Raw genomic sequence first — 19,363 nt, 5'->3', positions numbered from 1 at the left:
TGTAGGTAAATTCGCGGTTTTTATAAAATAAAATTTATACCTAATTATTCTATGAGGAGGTCCGTGGCTGGGACCGGACCCCACGCATATGACATCGTTGATCACTGCTCACTGGTCGCAGAGGCATTGAACTTAACAGCCTCGAAAATAAGTGACTTTATCGGCATCAGTCAGTTCTAGTGCATAGCGACTCTAATGCACTATATGGTTTCACAGAATAATTTCAATTCGATCCAACTGACACAAGTTTTGAGTCGTGGAAATCCAACTTCGATTAAGATGCCCCGTGGTGAAAAATACTAGTTCAATAAGGTTGGCTCTGTCATCCTTTACATGTTCTAGTTAAAGACGAAAAAGTACTCAAAATGCGTTCCTGTCTTGTTTAATTACATGAAGTTTGGGGTGTGAGAACGAAATCGTAGAATTCACGCTTAAGTACTTATTACGGTCGATTCAATCCAAAACGCAAGCCACATCCTAATCAGAAAGTGAAAAATCTTAATTCTTCATTCTTCATTCAAAATCGCTAAAATTTCAGATCATTTTCCTACGGATTGTGAAAATTACGAAGAATTAATTGTAAGAATTGTCTTTTTTTTTAAAGGTACAAAAGGGATGGATAATTTTCGCGTCATTTCTCCTCTGAAAAGCCTTGGAATTTTCTTCCGGAAGGTGTTAAGTGCCTCCGATGAAAAAAGTGAAATTCGGAGAGAATTCGGTCATCTTCCCAACACTTTTCTCGGCCGGTGAGTTATTAAGACTTGAATGGATTTTGAACAAGGAAATTGAAATAAGTAGAGCGTGCTCTGCACATTTACGCTGGACTGCGTCGAGATATCGGAGCGTGGCAAGTCCAGGAGAAGCCCGTTATTGAGGGGCAGTCAGGGGCCTTATTTAAAACACTTTTCCTGGCTAGAGCCCATTTAAATATTTTCTGGCATTAGTTGTGACCTCCACGAAAATAAGAGCAACAGAAGATTAGAGGGTGCTCATTTCACAGTCGTCCCTCCATCAATGATCAGTTTCTTCCTCGGGCAGGCCTTTTATGCGTTATTACATTGTGACTGAGGGAGGTTCAAAGAGATTCATAACATTCAGTTTTTCAATTGAACTGAATCGGGTGGTTCCCGTGTTTTTTTACTTTATTTTTTTAGAGGGGGGGGGGGAGGACTGTGTTGCGTCCCCGGGTGGTATCAAAATGAGTTCGCTTTCAGTGCCTATATTGCAATCCTTGGAGTCTAAATCCCGTCTTCAAAGCTAATACAAGAGAGAAAGTAAATGACTTGAAACGTAGAAGGTGTTTTAGGATTGAATATTTTCTCCTAAAATCCTACTACTACCACTAATATGCCGCTCTTACAGCGCTTCCGTGCGCTCTGCGACACCCAACCGCCTCTACACTGATAGCGATCCTGCCAGAGCTCCTTTCGGCGGTAAATCGCATCTCCTAATTTCCTGCCGTATTCTATTAATCCACGATTCGACAGGGCGTTCTATAGTTTTCTGCCAGGGGGGACCCAATCCAGAACCTTCTTGGGCAATCTATCATCTGGCATATTTTGCGCATACCAATACCAGACATGTTGTTTCGTGAAAATATCATGCACTGTGTCGTCCTCCTAAAATCCTAATTTTCGTAATATATCAGCACTATTGGGCTTGGAGCTGAAATTTTTAGAAATTTTGTGCTGATTTTTAGCAGTTTGACTCAGGAACTGGGAATTTTATTTTTTTTTAATCGGCTGCTGTAAATAATAGATAAAGTAATGCATCGAAATTTCAACGATTGATTCAAAATACATTCGATTAATCGATTCCAAATACATTCGATTACTTGTTTCCAAATACATTCGATTAATTGTTTCCAAATACATTCGATTAATTGTTTCCAAATACATTCGATTAATCGATTCCAAATACATTCGATTAATTGATTCCAAATACATTGCATTAATCGATTAATGAGAAAAAAACACTACACTAAGAAGTAACCCGAATACTGTGCGTAACAAGGTGGAGAAATGTTGCTGGGTCCACACCATTTCGTAGGGAAATCAAAGCCAAGAAGCTCATTAGAGTTGAAAAAATGTATTGTTTACTCTAATTATAATTTTTGGAACTTCTTGGCTTTGATTTCTTCGCGAAATGGTGTGGACCATTAAGCCCTGATTGATAAACTCCATCGGTCAATTATGATCTACTGGCCTGGTGGCCGGGAAACCTGGCATGGTGAAAAAGCCGGAGATAGACGGAGCCGGCCCTAACTAGTCATGCCGGAATAGGACGGAGCACGCGTGTCCCTATTTCAATTACCACTGTCACTTGCGTAATGTTTACCCGGCCGGCGCGCGGCGGCGCGACGCGGCGCGGCGCACTGGGCCGGATCCAAGCGACGAGGATCGAAGAATCAAGGGATCGAACCAAATATGACAAATCGTGTCCGCTCGAATGACCGAATCCAGACGACTCGTCTCAGGAAGTCGTCACCGACCGGATTCGAAAGGATAACAAAATAGACACACATCGCACCGCAAGTCGTGCACATCATAGCTGACAACTGTACAAGAAAAAGTGACCCATGTTTTGTGCTATTATGGGAAGTAGAACACCGAGTGGATCGCATTTCGCAAAAAGGAACCAGCGTAATTACAGTGTTTCCAAAATCGTGCGACTCCTTATTTTTCTTTTAAAAATACGAAATATATGTACAGTATTAAGATTCACACACAATTATTCCCATTTAAAGTTAACAATATTTTGGTCAGATGCAAAATCTATTTGCTATTTTGGGAATTTTTTTTTAGATAAGTATGAAGAAGCAACATTTCAACAACACTGTACCTTCCAAGGCCGCAGTATCCCTCGGATATAAAGCCTAAAACAACATATAAAAAAGAAACAACACTGTAATTGCGCTGGTTCCTTTTTGCTGGATGCGATCCAAGTAACCCAAACGTGCGTCGCGTCGTCGTGCGGTTCATATTTTTTGGTTGGTTTCTCTTTGGGTTGCAGCGTAATACACGTCGTGCGTTATACACGATGTGATTTGTGACTTTAAAGCGACTCCGTGCTACAACCATGTTTTTTACGTGATTTTGAAGATTCCTGGGGTGCAAAAACGGTCATCGAGTCGTGCGTTTCACGCGATTTGATTTGTGACTTTCAATCGACTCCGAGCCATAGTGTTTTACGTGATATAATACTATGGCTATGGCTATAAAACACTATGGCTCGGAGTCGATTGAAAGTCACAAATCACATCCCATGAATCACACGACTTGATGGCCGTTTTTGCACCCCTAAGACTCATGAAAATCACGTGAAACACATCGTAATGGCTCGGAGTCGATTAAGAGTCACAAATCACATCGCGTGAAACTCACGATGGCTGTTTCCGCACAACTAGGAATCATCAAAATCACGTAAAAAATATCGTAGCTCGGAGTCGTACTAAAGTTACAAAACACATCGTGTGAAACGCACGACTTGATGGCAGTTTTCGCACCCCTTATAAGACTCGTGAATATCACGTAAAATACGCCGTTATGGCTCTGAGTCGATTAAATGTGCTTGTGGCTTGTTCAAAAACTGAAGGCGTTTCCGCTTTACAAAGACTTGACGTATGGTTGATTGTAGCTCCTTGATGCAACTATTCGTGTTCCACGGATGTGCGTGTTGCATGCTCAAAATTGAAGGCGTTTTCGCTTCACAAAGACTTGACGTATAGTTGATTGTAGCTCCTTGATGCAACTAAACCTTTTCCACGCATGTGCGTGTTGCATGCTCAAAATTAGAGGCGTTTTCGCTTTTCTCACGTATTCAGAAATGCATGGGAGTTGTAAGTCATAGCGCCCGAATGACAGTGTGCCTATGTACAGAAACTAGGTGTTGCATCTCAATCTTTTTCCTACAACTTTCAGACTTTAGACTGACTAGCTCGCGGACTGGGCAAAAACATCGGCCAGTTCGTGGACTGGGCAATTTTTTCAACGGGCCGTGACATGTACATGTAAGTCATTGCCACAGGAGCAAACCTCTGCGTTAAAAGGTCTCAATTTTTAAGAGGTTCGGAGGCGAAAAGTTCACCGTAAATATTTAAAGATTTATCCATAAGCGGCATACCTGCTTTAAAATTACAACTGAAATCTTGAGTTGGGAGGAATCAAGATGTACTCTCAGTCAAAACCATAGACGTACCTATAACACACAAAACAGAACATTGTAAGTAATTTGTGATGAAACAATGAGTTGGGTTGGGGAATTAAGGGGACGAGCAGAAAGACTTCCACCTTACCGAGCCTTGTAAGTGTTCACTTACACCTTCCTTTCCGCTTACTATCTGCGTAAGGAGTTTCGTAAACAAAATTCCAGGAATAAGCACGAATAAAATCAGATGCAGCATTCAGATTGAAATCTTTTCGCCCTGGTAAAAATTGGCAGTAGAATCTGTGTTCCAAAATACCATAGACCTACAGCCGGCTGTAAGATTTCCAATAGCTTCTATAGCCGGCTACACAATTTCTTATAGCCTTTTATAGCCGATGGCGATTAAGCAACAGCCAGGCGATAAAGTGTATGCTAAACGTTACTAATTACGGATGCTAGGACTTAGTGAGTTTTTGGAATACTGCTCTCATTTTGGGCCGTAGTATCTTGATTTATTTTGCGAGGAAAGCTCCGTGCTTTTGATGGATGCCTGCCATTACTAATATATTAGAGCGCCTCCAGTTTCGTATGATGCTGTGCAATACCTCTGGTGTGAAATAGTTGCTTCAAGCGCCGTGGCACGCTGCGGCGCGGCAGGCGGGCAGCCAGCGCGAAACGCGCATTGGCGCCTACAAACCTAACAGGGATACTTCACGCGTTGCGCAATGCGTGAAGTATCCCTGTTAGGTTTGTAGGCGCCAGTGCGTCGCCGCTCCACTTTGTGTTAGGCTCTAATATTTAATCTGGCGGAGTCAGCGTTATTCAACTCATGATTTCGAAATGTTTGCACATCCTGGATGGATTATTCTCATTTTAATTGATGAAAAAAAATATGTATTAAAGGAAAATATAATGTGCGTTTTGTAAATATTAAGGGGGTTCCGTATCAAACTTTATGATTTCCAAAGCACACGAATTTCTACACAATTTCTTATAGCCTTTTATAATCGATGGCGAAAAAGCAACAGCCAGGCGATAAAGTGTAAAGCCCGGCGATAGGAACTATAGCCCGGCTGTATAATTTTTTATCGCTTCGTATAGCCCGGCCGTATGCTTTTCTCCGCATTCTACAGCCAGCTATATGATTTTCTGTAGCCTTCTTTAACCGGCTATAAGAATTCCTACGGTATTTTGAAACGCAGCTCTTATCGCCAATTTTTACCAGGGGAGCGTAAGCATTTACAAAATGTACCAAGTATAATTTTTCCGAGTTTCTTGGACGAAATTCTCTGTTTGGTAAATAGGTTCCTCCTAGGGTTTGGCGGACAGATTGTTGAGATTCATAGACAAAGCTATGGACAAAATAGGCAAAAGGAGTATGGAGCGATCCTATTGCTTGAAATGTGTGGTTCTCATAGACTAGGGGAGAAAATGATGGACTAACTAAAGGGTCTCTCGTGGGTTGCCGTTAGTTTGTCTATTACATACCTCCTTTGTCCATTGCAACCACCTGCTTTAACCAATAGGATGCCTTCATATCCATTTTGTCATCTTTGTCTATAGCTATGTCTATTAATTTCAACAATAAGTCCGCTGGACGAGGGATACTTTGACCGAGTTCCGCAGAAAGGAACCTAATTGTTCGGCTTATTTATGGAACGACGCATATTCCGCCAATATTCCTGAGCACACAGGCGCTTTTATATACGTACCCATTTACTTGGGAGCCTTTCTGCTAAATTCGGTCCGATTGATGAGAGAGAAAGGAAAGCGAAAGGAGTTTCGTATGATGTGCTTTTAATTATTCAACTGGGATCAATTTATTAATGACATGTCTACTGCGATAAGCCCGAGTTCTCACGCCGCGCGCCGCGCCGCGGCCGCAACCCGACGCAACGGGCGAACCCAACAAGTTACTCAGACGAGGACAATCTGACTTGCTCGCTTCTTTTACGTTACGAAAGCTAGCCGGCCCGGCGCGCGCAGATCCGAAGGTCAATTAATAACCGTTTGATTCGTTGGACTTACGTGCCGCGGTGGTGTATATTATAGGAGGAACTTGTCTCATAAAGTCGGTCAAATTGAAATATTTGGAAAATATCGTCATGATTTATGTATGGCTGAAAAATATTGGCACTGGGGCAGGGGTCGATCATCTTCTGTGCTTTCAGCATTATCGACGATACGTGGTAGCGAGTGCTTCCACAATCAAAGATGACCACTTTTTATTCATATTTTTTGGGTAAACTGTGGGGAGGCATGGTTGAAAGACCCAGGTCAGTCCGTAAGCAAGATGTTCTTTGGAATTTCCCGATCTGGCGACGAATGCCCCCGATCTGCTATTCCTCTCCAACGTTTCCGCGATTTCAGTTTGCGCTCCCCGTTGCATAGTTCCTCGCCGATCTGCGTAAGAACAATGTAATCGGATCGGGGAACAGCAGAGTGGGACGAGGAAATCGCGGGAATCTATTGGCAACACGGACACGGACAGCCCTCGCCCCGACTTACGGAGATTATCACACTCAACTTTTCTAATGGACTGACCTGGGTCCATCGACCTCGGTGGGAAGGCTTCCAAGCGACAATTTTTAATTTTAAAGCGGCAATCACAATTGCCGTGGTTTCCACTCGGTTTTTGTCAGGTGTGGAAATAGAAAAGATGAAAGTATGGAAGTCTTCCACAATTTTTGAATTTGAACCGGCGATCGTGATTTTCGCACTACCCAGGAGAAGAAACAAATGCGAGGGGTTTCTATAAAAACGGTGATCCTAAAATCGCGTGATCACCTAGGATACTATCGACCCCTGCACTAGGGCTTGAACAGAGCGAAATTACAGTTCATCATACCGTAGTAAAAATGGTTAATTTTGGTTTAGATGTTCGTACTATCACCGAAAATAACAGCACATGAAAGAAGAAGCGCACAAACCAAACTGACAAAAGCGGCTGCTTTGTGTGTCATAGCTGTGCGTATAAATCAGTTTATGCAAGAGAAAAAAAATTATATAAAACGTACTTAGGTTGATATCAATTGAGATCAGTCGAATTGAGGACAGAGTTTTATCGATGTCCACTGATAAAATTGACATGACTTCTGTTCAGTCGTCAGTGAATTACATTATATTACCAGAGACACCTTTCTCTTCACATAGGAGAAGCGAACATTGTGGCATTTTAGTTCACCTAAAATAAAATATGATTTTACACGGAACACGGTTTTAAGTATAATTAAAACCTGTAGTTTTTACATCTTTTTTTACAGAGCCAAGGAGATCTCCTCGGTCTCGGAATTTTCGGTGAGGAAAATTAAAAACTGGCATGACCACAGATCAAAAGGCTGTCATTTTTATTCGACATTAAAAATAATTGTTTTCTCGTAGTAATTTGGTATTTCATCCATGCGAGGTCAACACTTCAACAAAGATTAATAAAATACGCAAGAAATTAACGGCATACGCACGGCGCGGCGTGACAGGAACGATGTCTTTGATAATATTAACTCTTTTATGTTTCAACGAGAAAAAAATAGAGTGGACGAAAAACTTACGACATTCCTCATTTTAACTGGCGCACGAGGCCAACATTTCATTCATCCTTCAGTTTTAATTAGTCAATCAACTATACCTCCTAAATATTTTCTCGCCCATTTTTTACCCTTTATTTTTCGGCATTTTTGGAAATAATCAGCGCCAGGTAAAACTAGCTCCTACAAAAGCCTCTGCCCATTGCTTCCCGAACCCCGAATATTCGTGACTCGGCTGGCTAGTCGGCGAATGCTAGTCTGGAGCCGGCTTAATTGCGTCCACGTGTAAAAGCATTCTATAAGCAAGTGAATTTTTTCTCCCCATCAATTGCAGTGTTTCGTCAAGATTTGCTCAGCATCTCGACGGACTGTTTAAGGATAAGTGGATGCAAGAGGATACAAATAGTTGTTCATAGTGCTTCTCTGCATTCAGCTCGTAAAATTTCACTTAGAATGGAAATAAGAAGATCATACATTTGAAACATTCGTTTAAGAAAGCTATAAAAAATTTAAAGATAATAGAGGAATACCCGCCGTGCAGTTCTTCCAATCCACGTACAAAGTAAACTTAACTGTTGCATTCGAGACGTTTAGTATTAAAACGGCCGCTGAGGAAAAACGCTAAATGACCATGTGAATTGTGCCTTCCCTTTGCTATAAAAAATATTTTTGAAGAGAGCTATGCATATTTCTCCTTGGTATTTTCAGATATTTTAGAGTAAATTGTGAACAAAATTGTCTGAAAAATTTGAAAGAAAATATTCACAGCTTTCTCAATAAATTGTCTTTTAGCAAAGGAAATTAGGCAACGCCTAAAGGTTCAAACGTCCCTTAGCACGGCAGAAAAGTGCACGGCCCCATTTCGAGGTTTAACGATTATGCAGCGATTTACTCACGCTACAAAGAGCAAAGGAATGTAATTTCGTGAATTTTTTCTTCATAAAAAATCAGCCAACAAGAGGCTTGCCCATAAAAATGTAATAGACATAAGTGCACTCGGCTGTTATTAAGATACGATATGAAGTTGCAAAACCATGAAAACGTTGTAATAATTCTCTTCACCGGCTGAAGTACGATTGTAAATACCCTGTGAGGAGACGAAAGGGTGGCCGCGGAAGGGTGACACAGACTGCGCTATCAAAGTTGTGCACATGTGTACAGTATGTGTAAACATCTCCAAACGTCTCAGTTTTATTTCTTCATGCCTTTTTCTTTATTATACGCAGGTGATCCATGAGTCAGGCACCCTGGTAACCTCTAGGGTTCTTGTCTGTTTTCAGGGTGCTCTCTTAAAAATTGTTGAACGAAATATTTTAAAATATTGGCAATAAAAACGTCCGAACACTCTCCAGACAAAAATAGGTGAGCGCTCGGGGATTTTTTTAAAACATTTACAAATGCCGTGAGCGTTATTTGAAAAAAAAATTCAGTTCTCGAATGTACTGCCATGCTCAAGAAGAACGCCGTGTAAACTTTCGAGAGTTGCCAAATTTCCCTGGATAAAACATGTATTTTTGAAGAAAGTTATGCATATTTTCCTTGAAATTTTCAGATATTCCAGACGAAACTGCGAATAAAATAATCTGACAAATTAGAGGAAAAATATTCAGAATTTCCTGAGTAAATTCGTTTTTTATTGAAGGAATATAGCACGCCTAAATGATCATACAGTCTTTCTTTGAACCGCAGGATAGGACATTTTTGCGTACCTGGATGAAGTGGCAACGTGGCGAAATTTACCAAGACGTGCATCACCACAAAGTTGCCGGCGTTATTACGACATCCATACGATGCAGTCGGGAAATCGGCGCAGTGTCGCATCAGACGAGTGAGAAAAAAGAAAAAGAAAGAGAGAAAAAAAACGAATCCAGGAGAGTCTTCTGAGACATTCTTCCTCTGAGTCACGTACACGACTGATTGCGTGTCTTCATTCTCTTTCAGTCTCTCCCAGCGCAGCAATCTACAGCGCTTGACGAAAAACCACAAATATACATCATGAGTTTCACTAGAGTTGCGAGGTTTTTGCCCAGCGCGGCAGCGATCGTCGCGTCGCGTCGCAAGCTCATCCTCCGAATGTGGACACGTCCCAAATCTCCTGGATAAAGCGCGTATCTGCTAAGGGTTTTACGACAGGAGTTGAGCGTTTTGCGCCAAGATGTCGGGATTTCTCTCCGTCCCGAGCCGGAAGATCTGCAACTGATGCTGCACTTTGTTCCAGGTGAAACTCGGAAGCTCCGTCTATTGCCGTTCTGGGTAAAAACGCCGTATGAACATTCGAATGTTGCCAAATTTCCTCTTGGAAAATATATATTTTAAAGAAAGTTATAAACATTTCCCTTGAAATTTTCTGAATTTTCAAATCAAATTAAGGACGAATGCCCTTGAAAAATCGGAAGAGAGATATTCACAAATTATCCTGAAAATTCGTGATTTATCGAAGGAAATTTGGCAACGCTTGATGCCTCATACGGCGTTCTTCCTTAGCACGGCAGTCTAGGCAAATTAGTCACAGATCCCGCCAGAGACAAAATGCCGTCCGCTAATGCCACCGCGTAGCGAAAATCTTAATTTCGGGCATCATTACTAATCCTCGCGTAATGATGACCGGTGAACAAAGTGTTGCGCAATTTATTTGAACAGTCGTTGAGTATCTTACTAAGAAGAGCATGGCCACCTGGGGATCCATTTGTAATTGGCTGCCCGGAATCCTCAAAAATTGTGCATGTTATAAGCTTAAAGTCTGGTTTTATTAGCTTTTACCACCGTGAATTTGACTAAATTTTGCAATTCGGAACTACTACAATTTTTGGCTCATCGGTAAAAACACTTTAGTGCGTAAGGGAACTTACGGTACGTATGTTGTTTCTAAACTGAGCCTGAAATCATAGATCCTAATTAAAAAATGTATTTCAATTTTGCTCCGATTATTAGAGCATCGACTCAGTTTTATGACTAATTATGTGCATTAGATTTGGACTACATTTTTCAATTAGGAACTTCTATTTCTAGCTCACCCGTAAAGGCACCTATCTCCATAAGAGATCTAAAAGTACTGATTGTTCCTGAGATGAGCCATAAATATTGGTTCCCAATTTCCAAATGCAGCCCATTTGATAGGAATATTTTCAACAAAAACGGTTCTATTATGGCAAGGTTGTCAGGAAACATAGCAGTGAGAAAAGATGACTGTTTGAAGTCGTGGTGGTAACCTCATTCAAATTCGACGTTGCTGCTATTCTTTTGGATCCAAAGAGTCCGTAAGACGCAGTGTCGATATTCCCTTCAAAAGGATAGACAGTACGGAGAGATAATAATCGTTGCTCCTAAAATGCCCATGGTGGATTCCAGGTCATACTTACTTTTCTGAATGCCGTAGTTATAACGTTACTCTTGTGGTAATAATGACTTGGGTCCTCGCTGTTATCTGGACATAAGCTTTATTACCATAAACACAACATAGTAATTAATTACGACAAGAAACGTGAGTAGCACCTGATATCTACTAAGAACATCATAAGAGCAGATTCTTTTTTCTACGCGCAGATTTCCGTTTGACGAGGCTCACATTAACAATCTCATCGGACAAAGCTCATTTCAGGCAACTTGTTTGATAAAGCTAATTTTGGGAGATTAATTTGTCAAACTTCATTGTGGCGTTTAAGTCATTGCGACAAAATTACTTGACGAACCGCGTCTCTCGTCTAAACGAGGATGTACTTTGCTTCTTACTTTTCTTGTCCAGCGTTCAAGTCTCCGTAGACGCGAGTGGAAATTCCAACGGAAAGCCGCAAAGCTCCAAGTCCGAAGTTTCACCGCTTGACTTTCGTAACTCTTGCGTCATGTCTATTATTTTTGCGTCATGCTCATGATTCCTTGCCTACGCATACAGATTGTGATGCTCAGTTTTTCGGAAAATTAAAGAAGGAAGAAAAACCATGATTTTGAATCGGAAACATCCTTTTTGTAAATTATGTTTAATTGTTGCATGAGACGATATCTCTCTCAGGGAACCATCCATAATTTCATTAGCATCAATTTCAGTCATCGCATCTATTACCGAGCTACGGAATAGCGCCTTATGAAAATTCGAGCGTTGCCAAATTTTCCCAATTAGCAGTCGATTTTTGAGGAAAGTTACGAATATTTTTCCTTGAAATTTTCAGGTCCTTTGTATGCGCCGTCTCGCATTCACTTAGCAAAACCTTTCACATTTCCTGGACAGGATCGAGTAAATCTGGGAGGGGGGGGGGGGGGCGAGCCCCTACAGGTCCTCCGGATTCCGCCCCAATGACAACTACTTTTATTACTACCCTCCTTGCGGCGGCATTTACACGAAAAAATTCGCAACTTGGGTTCGTCGAGCTTTTCACATAGGAGAGCGGGAAATTTGTGTTTGATTTGGTGGCAACCCTGTGGGGCATCGGAGCGGGAACGGGATGCTTGGGCGCCACGCAGCGCGGCTCGCCTGGGTGACAGTGACCGAGACACATTGTTCGCAACATTGACGACAGATTCCATTATCAAAGGCCTTTGTTTGCGGATTTCTTAAATTTCTAGCGGCTTCTCTTCCGCTCCTACGTCCCGCTATATCACGAGAAAAACCGCTCACGCTCCGCTCAACTAGCGCCATCTATTCCCGCGTCTCCCGCAACGTTGTCCGTCCTATTCAACATTTCCTATTTTCAATTCCTCTGTGAGGGAGCGTCCGCGCCGCCATACCGGAATCACACGCTGAATTTAGCAGCTGAATGTACAAGTCAACAGTCATCGCCCAACGGCTGAAATTTCGCAAATTCGAGTTATTTTCATGATGTTTATCAAATCTATTCGAGTAAATCGGACAAATCCAACATTATCCGATGGTCGCTGAGAATCGTTGCTGAATTTTGCGCGACTCGCACAAAATTCAGGCATCGGGCCGATGACTTCCACATTCTAGCCACATTCAGCGTGTGATTGCGGCGCACTAGGTAAGAACGCAGTACAGACATTCGCAAATTGCCAAATTGAGGCACTGGATGCGAAAAGGGCACTTCTCGATTGCGGTGTTTCAAAATCTCTGTTGCTAATTAATACCTCCGAGAAGAATTTCAAGGGTGATTTTGCCAGAATTCTTGCCATGGAAAAATGTAGAATCATAAGGAATATTCAGTGAAATTTTTAGTGAAATTACTATACATTCACTTTCTATACAATGAATGAAATATTAGGGGAGACAATGAAGCACTGCAACCGAGAAATGCCCTTTTCGCATCCAGTGCCTCAATTTCTCCCTGTTAAACATTCGCTTTTGAGGAAATTTGTGAATTTTTTCCTTCAAATTTTCAGATACTGGAGATTAAATTGCGAATGAAATTCTCTATAAAAAATTGTGAGAGAAATGTAATCAAATTTTTCTGAAAATTCGTATTTTGTCAACGGAGATTTGGCGACGCCTAGCACGGCAACATGGGAGAGAGGACTTTAATTCACAGAAGCTCTAAATTAAGTTACTGGTGCTGGAACGTAGATGAGGATTTTACGGACCTTCTGAGATAGACAACGCCCAAAAATCGTCACTCCTTTGACGTAAGGGTCCATTTCAATGTCCATGTGAGCCTTGTTGTCCGTAGAACTGTTTGATTTCCAGAGTTCACTGGGAAATGAAGATACGCCCTTAAGTCAGAGGAGCGGAAAAATGTCAAACCAGACTAGAGTTATGGTGGTTTGAAATTCTCGGCTTAAAAAGCATAGCTTCTATAAAAAGCTACTCAAAATGTTATGCCCTTTTTGGGGGAAAAACTAACTAGGTTGCTGACAATGTAGCAACAATATGTTGCTCTTTAAGAAAATAACATATTTTTTGAGACGTTGAATAACATTTTCCGTTGAAATATGAGAGAGGTATTCCGTTGAGAGATGTACTTAAAGAAATTCTTACTTTAAAAAATCGATGTGAGGTAATAATAACGGATGGGGGGGGCATGGAAGGGGACTCAAACCCCCTTCCTGGAAAGCCCCCCGAAACAAAATCCAGCCTACTCGTCCGAAATTCGACCCGATTCTCATTCCTACACTCAGAGTTAAAAACTTCCCCATCGGGAGAGGAAATTCCCCAAGATTTTCCCGGTTTTTTATGATTTCCCGACTTTCCTTGGCTTTCCCTGACATTCGGAACTCTGACTCAACACTTTAAAACTTTCTGGTCTGAAAACCGTCCGCGAAAAGTGTTTACTCTCTGTTGAAGCGTGTCTACAGTCCGGAGGAAAAGACAAAGCTCGTTTAACTCTACCGTGCTGAGACAAAACGCCGCATGAGCATTCGAGTGTTGCCAAATTGCCTCCCAGAAAATATTTTTTGGAGGAACTTAAGAATATTTTCTCTTGAAATTTTCAGACCCTTTAGATCAGGTTACGAAAGAATTTCTCTGAAAAATCGGAAGAAAAATATTTAAAAATTCCCCCGAAAATTGAGAATTTGCACACAAAAATGTTATTGCTTCATCTGAGAGTGCCTAATGAGCTGAGTTTGCAGTATTTTTCATAATTTTTTTCTGACATGGTAAATTGGAGAAAAATATATTTTAAAGCGAGAAAATGCGCCGCCTAATGACGTTATCTGGCGGCATTTTCCATTTGAACACATACGTATTTTAGCAAATCAGGTTATTTTATAATATTTTCTCTAATAATTCTCCAGTTTTGAAACCAAGGATATCCTCGACTCAGTCGTATCAGTACGTACGTCCTAGTAGTATCATTTTTAGGATGAAATTCACAAAATTTAAGACACCTGCAAATTCTCTATTCGTGGTTTCCAGAAGGAGATTTGGCAACGCTTGACGGTTCATACGGCGTTCTTATTCAGCACGGTAGAACTGATGGATGCGAGGATAAACTGGACGTATTTATGCTAAAAGGACCTATGTGCATAGCGTTTGCGCGAGACTTAGTTCCTTACGGCATAAATACGTTCAACTTGAAACAATACAAGTATATGATTTATGCGAGTTGCGCACCGAACGAGCGACGTCACGCCGAGAGATACATTTATTTTTGTTTTTACCTTGAACGTGAATTAGTTATTTTTTCCCTCCTCGCTCTTTCCTTCCCGTGCCGTTTCCTCAGTTTCTATGTCTCATGCCGCGGCGCAACACAGTTGCACTTATGTGTAGGAAATATGGGAGTATGCCAAAAATTAAGCCGAGATTACGGAGGTTACGGCGGCGGCGCCTCCAGCACGTGAGAACCTCGTCTTCCGCTCTTTCGTCCGTCCCCTGCCCTGCATCACGTTGAAAAAGAACTTCAAGGGCACACTCCATGTCTTTACGGCCCATTACAAATTAAGAGCTTCTTCGGTAAAAGGAAACGTATTCCAGCAAAAGTTATAGCTCGCGAAAAAAATAAATAAAGTAGGTACTCGACGCAAAATGGAACCTCGGCGTGAGAAAATTCATTTTTTCATTAAGAAGCGGTTGATAAACGAGTTTCAGTATTTTTCGCATTTGCACAATCATTTTTGAGTACAGCCGATATATTTCAAATTTTAACCTTCAGGTGGATTATTTTGAGGAAATCGAAATTTCAATCAAGAGATAAATTATTGAGGAATGTTGGGGCCGAAAAGCATCTTTCAAAGTCATAGACCGTATTTAATGCCGTATTCAATTTACCATAGATATTGGTACACTGAAATCGGATGCAAAATAGTAACGGAGCTTTTGACCTTATTTTAAGATTTTGGGAGATGACTTCCAGCACGAGCATTCCTCAATGATTGATAGTTGAGCCTGTAATTTCGATTTTCCCGAAATATTCCACCAAAATGGTTGAAATTTGAAATATACACTGGAAAAAAAGTCGCTTGGATCTACAGTCCAGACTCTTAATAACACTGACAAGAAAAAATACTCTTGATTCAATCCGATTTTTACTTGAATCGAAGAGCCGAGCCTCTTGATTTAGGCGGATCTCCTTTCGATTCAAGCAAAAAATCCGATTGAATCAAGAGTAGTTTTTCTTGTCAATGCTTTTACGAGTCTGGCCTCTAGATCCAAGCGACTTTTTTCCCCAGTGATATCGATCGTTAGACTGCATTGCGCAAAAGCTAAAGATTCAACTTAACATAAAAAACCAACAAGAAGTATATTAACTTTGATAAAAGTTCGATCGGACCAAGCATTTGGCGTTCTACATCGTATAAAATTTTTAATTTTTCAAACTAAACTTTCGATTCTTTACACCTATATTCGACTCATGAGGTCGAAGTCGTCGGTTGAATCGGACTGGAAAAAAACGCACGGCCTCATTAATCGAACTTTCGATCATAATTTCGACCAAAATTGCATTGTTATGTGCCAAATAAATCGATCTATATAGAATACGAAATTTAGGAAAAACTTGGGGTATAGGGAGCTAATGCCCCGGTGCCCCGCTGGGCACCCAACCCCTATAGGGCGCTTCGCGCTCTCTTAGGCCCGCTTTGACGAAAGAACGACCAAAAAAAAATGACAAGATCTTCATGCCCGACTCTCATTTGTCCAATCTACCTCCAGCCGGGAGCGATTGGAATTAAACGAATCGAATAAAAAAATCTGCATTTATTCAAACTTCACGCCAAGACTGAAACGAAACGGAACAAATGGAACGGAGCGTTTTGTCGCTTTCGGATAGTCTAAACCAAAGAAGCACACCCCCGATTCACTTACCTTACCCTACTAATGAAACTGACCACTAATTCAACATTTCCCGCTTAGTTGAATTTTCTGGTGAATGAGAAATTCCACCTCCTAAGCTCCCTGGTCCACTCTTATATAAAAAAAAAACTTGGGTCCTATTTCCAAAATCTGATTAGATCGGGCTCGTCTAGGGACTATCACCTGTCGATAACCGCAAAAATCATGGAAATCGGCTCAGTAGAACGCTCGAACGAGCTGTGACAAAAAATAAAAATTTACAGTGGTTAAATGGGAGAATCCGCAACTTTACCACGTAATATAAAAAACCTGGGTCATATTTTCAAAATGTGAATATAGCGGGCTCATCTAAAGACAATTGCCTGTCGATAGGCGCAAAAATCATGAAATTGTTCCGATAGAACGCTGGAACTAAGCGTTACCAGATATGCAAATTAAAGAGGTCTCGGAGCTTACAGTATAGATACTGAGATACTAATATAGTGCTGCTAACTCCAACTTGGGATTGATACCTGGCGAGGATTTGGATGAGTCATGGTTCACTCTGCAAGTTCAAATCGGCCAACTTGTCTGGGTCATACTTAAACTTTTACCCTAAAACGATTCCCGGCAGGAAAAGACGCGAAACATAAGCGACTCGAATGAGCAGGCAACAGACGCCAGAGAGACCTACATCGGCGGGATCCAAGTCTCCGATGGATAATTAAAATCAAATAGCGGATACAAGGCACAGGTTATTAGTCATGAGGTGCGAATGAGAGAATGCCTTAATGACATCACGAAAAACAGCACATACGGTCTGGGTGTGCTCTTCGCAGAATGCAAATAGAGTTATAGCCTCGCTTCTCCGACGAGAGAGCATAACCGCACCTCGAGATGAACCCTGCCGTCCGTGTAACTTCATGCTTTCCTCGGCTCGCGAGAAAATTGAGTTACGTCTTTGTGTCGGTGCGGCTACGATGTGACCGCAACGGATCACCGCATGAATTCACTATGTTAATGCTCATTCCCTCCAACGAAGGCAAAACTGGCATGCAGTGCGGGCAGTGCCTAGCATAGCATAGATATTTTAATTGCGCCGGGACAAGGAGGCATCACATTTCTGGGAACAGTACATTGATACAACCTCAACAGATGCTTTTATCAGTGGTGCCTAGTTGCGTGAGGGTTTTAGGGAGTTTTCGCACCAGTCATTGTTAAATTTTAGATGTTTTCATTCCACTACATCGATGAGAAAAAAGAACCGCGAAGGAAACGAGGCAGTAAGAGTTTTTATACGAAAAATTTTTCAAAAAATAAAAAAAAAACACTAAGCTAAACAACACCAAAGAAACTTGAAGTTTATTAATGTAGAAGAAAAAATTGTGGAATGATGATGTAGAGCTCGTACGAAACTCATAAAAACTTGTAAAAAATTCTATAGACGGATTAAAGAGAATTTCATAAGTTTCTAACGTAAAAATTGTGAAAATCTTGTGAAATAGCAGCACTACTTATTGCTTCCTTAAGTTTTTGCATACTATGTAATTCCCATATCAACACACAATGTTGGTTACATTTTCTTACTGGGTGAGGGGCCCATTCTTACCCTGCTTAGTATACTGTACATAAAATCTATTCTTAAAACTTTGACTTTACTTCACTTAAATGACGACGTGAATGATTTTGTAGGCGAAACTAAGGCGCATCCTTACGTATACCACTGTAATGCAGCTTTGTCGATAAAAGTATTCACGTGCGTACATTATTTTAGAGTGCACATTATTCAAAAGGTAGAGCTTACAAGTATAAAACAGACGCATAATGCACACAATATGGCACGAAACCCAGCGAGGAAATTACGATCAGTTGCGATTTTTTCTGAAAAGTTACCACTGAAAGCATTTTTGCCTGCAGGTACGATGCATATTCAAATGACTGAGGTCCTCGTCCAAAGAAAACGAAACAGTTTGAAATTTGCGGTTGTGTCGGGCGAATGGATCCATTACTGTACTGCCGTGCTAAGGAAGAGCGCCGTATGAGCCTTCAAACGTTGCCATATTTCCTTCGATAAGAACCGACTTTACTGGGAAAACTCGTCGCTCCTCTGATGTAAGGGCGTACCTGGATTTCCACGTAAACCCGGCTGTCCATATAACTCCATGCTTTCCAAGACACGCCCTCTAGTCAGAGGAGCGACGAATTGTGAATATTTTTTCCAAAGATTTTAGACAATTTTTTACGTATTTAATCTAAAATATCTGGAAATGTCGAGGAAAAATATGTATAATTTCGTCAAAAATACATTCTTTATCAAGGGAAATTTGGCAACTCTCGAATGTTCATACGGCGTTCTTCCTCAGTGCGGCAGCGTAGAACTAAAAAGAAACCGAGCAGGTAAGTACGAATATGCGTATTGGGTTTGGTTGAGCGTTTTTCCGATGGGTTTTTGTTTCCACTGCCAACTCTTATCCTTGTATTGTCTCATTGTTTCCTGGCTGCGTGAGTGAAGCTCGCCGGCCCAGCGCGGCGCCAGAGTGATAACCGCTTAACGCCATTTGGACGTATTTCTGCCAAACGGGTGTGCATTATGACGTGAGCCTTGTTATGCATATATTCTTATAGGTCTCAGGGCTCATGTCTTAATGCATATAGTTCTGTCTGTTAGAAATACGTCCATTTGAAGAAGAGCGACGGCGAAGCTGCGTTACGGTGGTGCGCGTATGTACAGTAACCACCTACCTTGAATTCGCCTACAAGATCAATCACATCGTCATGTAGGTGAAGGAATGTTAAAATTGTAAGGATGGATGTAATAGTAGTAGGCAGGGTGAGTGAGCCACTACACAGAAAGGAAAAGTAACTGGTGTTTTGCGTTATTATGGGGTGTAGAACACAAAGTACAGTAGAGTCTCAATTATACGCGCCTCGCTTATCCGCGATTCGGATTATCCGCGTTCTGTGGAGCAGACCTTTTTTTACTTTTTCTATTTCTTTTGAAAGCGACCGGGACCGAACGGAGAAATTCGGGGTCATTCCT

The 19,363-nt window shown here is 41.3% G+C and overlaps 1 protein-coding gene across 3 annotated transcripts in view; it reads right to left on the bottom strand.

The window, feature by feature from the left end:
* The window catches only part of MESR3 (misexpression suppressor of ras 3), a 113,477-nt gene that overhangs the window by 73,706 nt on the left and 20,408 nt on the right, over positions 1-19,363 (bottom strand). The window contains exon 1 of one of the 3 annotated variants that reach the window (XM_072297643.1): positions 6,995-7,016. The exons of 1 other annotated variant lie outside the window; for it this stretch is intronic. The gene's annotated coding sequence lies outside the window, so the exon portion shown is untranslated. Of the gene's footprint in view, positions 1-4,122; positions 4,198-6,994; positions 7,017-19,363 lie in introns of those variants that run through there. One more of the 3 variants, XM_019053657.2, reaches the window with a different exon arrangement.

Source organism: Bemisia tabaci, chromosome 3 (genome assembly GCF_918797505.1).
Source record: "Bemisia tabaci chromosome 3, PGI_BMITA_v3".
Classification (NCBI taxonomy): Eukaryota; Metazoa; Arthropoda; class Insecta; order Hemiptera; family Aleyrodidae; genus Bemisia; species Bemisia tabaci.
The sequence above is the reverse complement of the archived record's forward strand: the minus strand, read 5'-3'. Positions and strand labels throughout refer to the sequence as shown.